This window comes from Pteropus vampyrus, unplaced genomic scaffold (genome assembly GCF_000151845.1).
Source record: "Pteropus vampyrus isolate Shadow unplaced genomic scaffold, Pvam_2.0 Scaffold33, whole genome shotgun sequence".
Taxonomy (NCBI): Eukaryota; Metazoa; Chordata; class Mammalia; order Chiroptera; family Pteropodidae; genus Pteropus; species Pteropus vampyrus.
The window spans coordinates 4,828,602-4,832,610 of record NW_011888814.1 but is presented as its reverse complement, the minus strand read 5'-3'; the positions used below and the strand labels follow the sequence as shown (position 1 = coordinate 4,832,610).

Here is a 4,009-nt window from a genome sequence, read left to right as displayed (position 1 = left end):
TCAGCTACAGGGAAGAAATATCTTTAGATATCAGAAGTTGTCCTACTTGCTTGTGTGTGGTTTAGGAAGTGTATTGCATAAGATATAAAGATGGCTAATGTCTGCTTCTGTAATCCATTTACTTGTTAATTAAGGGCAAAGATATGCTAACAGCCAACTTCCACTTCTGTAATCTGCTGGCTTGTTCAGGAGACCACCAGGATATGGCCTTAAGCTTTATCAGCTGCCTCCTCTGAAAGCTCGGAGCTGATCTCCTCTAGCCCTGCGTGGTAGAGAGTCAGTCACCGGCAGGCTAATAAAGGCTCATAATTAATCTCAGTTGGCTCCGTGGGTCTCAGAATAGTTCGCGCCATAACAGCTATAATCTCTACAATCCAAGTGAGGCTCCCCACACTACTACCGAAGTCTACCATCTACTAGTTTACAGTTAAAACCACTTTGGGATTCTGATCTTACCTGGCCCATTACCTCAGTAAAATTTATTCTCTCTTGCCCCAATTCCTTAGCTAATTTACTTTTATTTAGATTTTCATGATATAGTGGTTTAATAGGCTCCCTTGGTGTCTTCACTGATTACCAAATTGAGAATTTCAGGTACCATAGAATGACATTAAAGAAATGTGCTAAGGTACTATGGTATCTCAAACCATACCACAGGCATTAACTACTTAATTTAAATGGATTCAACCATTTAAAGTGGAGTGTTTATTACATGACAAGTATAGGCATGGATGATATCACATAGACCAGGCTCTGCTCTTATGGAGCTTGTGTTCTAGTAGGAGGAAACAGACAATAAGCCTTAGTAAATAAACAAATAGTTTCAGAGTGATAAATGCTGTCTTAGTTCATTGGGCTGTAATAACAAAACACCACAGGCTGGGTGACTTGTAAACAACAGAAATTTATTTCTCACATTTCTGAAGGTGCCAGCATGGTCAGGCAAAGGCCCTCTTCCAGGTCGGGTCTCAGATTTCTTCTTGCATCTTTACAGGTGCAAGGGGCTAGGAGCTCTCTGTAGCCTCTTTTAGAAAGGTGCTCATTCCATGCATTAGGGTTCCATGAATGAACAAAGTACCTCCCAATGACCCCCATCTCCTGAGACTATCATATCAGGCATTAGAATTTCAATGAATTTTGAGATGGCACAAATATTCAGACTATAGCAAATTCTTTTACAGACTATGCAAAGAAGAATGAGAAAGAAAGCAATTAGTGTTGAAAAGGCAAGTCATGTCCATTTTAAAGTGTAATATATAATATCATGCTAGCTCTTAAAGAGATTGTCTCACAAAATACTTCCTCCAAAAGTCAAGTGCTTGTTTCCCCATACCTAAGCTAATGTTGTACTATTATACTTCATTAAGAAATTTAAAATTGGTATCTCATTGTTATTTTAATCATAATTTCTTCTATGTGGAGAATTTGAGCCACTCATATTTTCTTTGCTGTGATCTTATGTTCATGTCTTTTTTCCACGCTAGGTTTGGGTATTTTAAAATTGATTTGCTTAAGAGCTCTTTACATATTAGGGGAATTAGCCCTTTGTCATGTGTTCCAAACATGTTTTTCCAGTGTGTATTCTGACTTGTCCATTGTATTGTTTCTGTGCAAAAGACAAGCTCCTTTTTCAAAAATGTTTATTTCTAAATATTCGGAGAATAAATGGGACTTAGGTCAGGTTCCCCAGTAGTAGACCTGAACATGTGGTTTCATGTGCAAGTGGTTTATTAAGGGAAAACAAAGCAAAACAAAACAAAAAAACTCAAGAGAAAGAAAGAATTAGAACAAACAGGATGAAGCCAAGAAAGGTTGCAGTTTCACATAAGGTCCTGCGGAGGTCAGCCTTAGCCTGTTCGTACAGGGGATCCAACCAAGGGCCACAGGAAGCAAAACCACACTGAATGACTGACTGGGAGGGAGGCAGGGGAAGCACGCTGAATTTGGGGGAAGAAAAGCACGACTGACAGACAATAAAGGGGACCTTGGGGGATTTGTGTGAGCCAATGGCTGTTAACAATGTGTGAGTCAATGAAAGAAAAGAATAGAGAAATTCAAACCCAGCATTTGACTTAGTCATTCATGTATAATTTGTTTTCTCCTCCTCCTCACCTCTTCCTGGATTTTCATAGTCAGGCCTGGTAGTGCCAAAGTTACTGGGAAAGTCCAGTTTTCAATAGGTTGAAGATTAAGTAAGTAACTATAGATTAAATCTTGGGAGTCTATGAAAACAGGTGATGGATTAAAAAGGGGGAACTTGGTCTTGGTTAAGAAAAACAGAATTTAGTTTTGTGTCCTTACTAATAAAGGATATCTTTGTTTTATTTCTGGAGTAATTGGAAAATAGCCCCCATTATTGACTCTTATTAGCATCTCAGACTCTTTCTTCTTGGAGGATGCATAAGCTCCACTAAGGAAAAGTCTTTCTCCATTCTCTTGTGAAATAAAATTTAATCTTGTAAGTACCAAGTTGAGAACATTTGAAAGAATCTTATGACTCTTTTAATGACCGACTTCTCCAGAAAAGAGCATTACCCAATTTAGAGCTGCCCTGTCCCAAATGTCACTCTCAGGCATGCCCGCGTGTGTGTGTGTGTGTGTGTGTGTGTGTGTGTGTGTAGATTAGGGTTCCCTTCTTGGGGGGATCAAGTTGTGAGTCTGACAATCCTTAGTCCCTTTGTTCTTTGTAGAGCAGAGTGTTGAACTGTCTTACTCCAGAGGGCAAAATATACTAAAAATTTGTAATAAGGAATAAGGGCAGATTGCTTAAGTCCAGAGGGAAATATAGATTATAGAATGCAAGAATACACACATCAAAATTAGTAAATTTCCCAAGTGAAAGAATATAGCACCCTGTGACGTTTTGGTACACAAACACTGTACAACAGATAACACGTAGGAAATACAACATTTACTATCTTTTTTTGCCTTGAGTATGTAATTGTAAGTTACTTTTGAGTAGCACTAAATTTTATTGCAGAAAATTACTTCTGTCAGTACCTTAATAGTACCGATGCAGTAAGTGGTCTCTGTGATGACTGAGACTCTCCAGACACAATGAGCAGAGTACCCTGCTTTAAGTCTGCACAATTAAAGTAATACTGAAGTGAAAAATTGATGGTTCCTGGTCCCATAGAGAGGAACAAAGTATCAACCTCACGATGAACATTAAAAATTTTCTAAGTTCTTAAGATTAGCCTTCAAGACAAAGAAGCAGTAAGTTTATATATTTAGTTCTCTGGTAGAAACAAGAACCATAATATAAATATTCACTTTGACACAATGTTTTTCCATTATTAAATTTTATTCTATAATTTTAAATTATAATGATATAACAGAGCTAATGCTCAAGGTTTAGAATAAGCAAATATTCTAAATGTAACAGCGATAGCACTATATATTACCTTATATTTGACATACATAGCTTAGTAATGACTTCTTTTGGTTCCCCTTTCCTTGAGGAGATTATCATTTCATTGAACTTAGTTGGTCGATTATTTATGGCTTTCGTATTTGTATCCCTCAGAGTTCTATACCCAGTAGATGATTAAGAAAATCTAGGTTAGCCTTCTCCAGGAAGTCTTTCTAAAATGTGATCAGAAATACATTTCCAATGTATAATGAATTTTACTTAACATAATTAGTAAAATTTTCCTGAATTTTCCTTAACATAGTTAGATAGAAGTTACAATAATGTCTAAACAAGACGATTATATTTCAGACATCTTTTGACATCAGCACATAGAGAACTTCCTCCTTCTTTTTTAAAACTGAAAGTTATCCCCTTATACAAATGTACTGTAATTTATTTAATAAGCCCCATGTTGATATACATATGGGTTCTTCCTCCTTTTTTTTTTTCAATTTATTTGTTGATAAAACCAGGTTATTTGTCCTGTAGAGTACCCTAGGATCTGAATTTTGATCATTACATCCCTAACGTGTTGTTAGGGATTGATTAGATTTGGGGTTGATTTCTGTAAGGATTTATTCTTAGCTGGTATTAACA

The 4,009-nt window shown here is 36.6% G+C and overlaps 1 long non-coding RNA gene across 1 annotated transcript in view; it reads left to right on the top strand.

The window, feature by feature from the left end:
* LOC111737962 overlaps positions 1 to 4,009 on the top strand; it is a 24,712-nt gene that overhangs the window by 744 nt on the left and 19,959 nt on the right. The gene's annotated exons all lie outside the window — the stretch shown is intronic.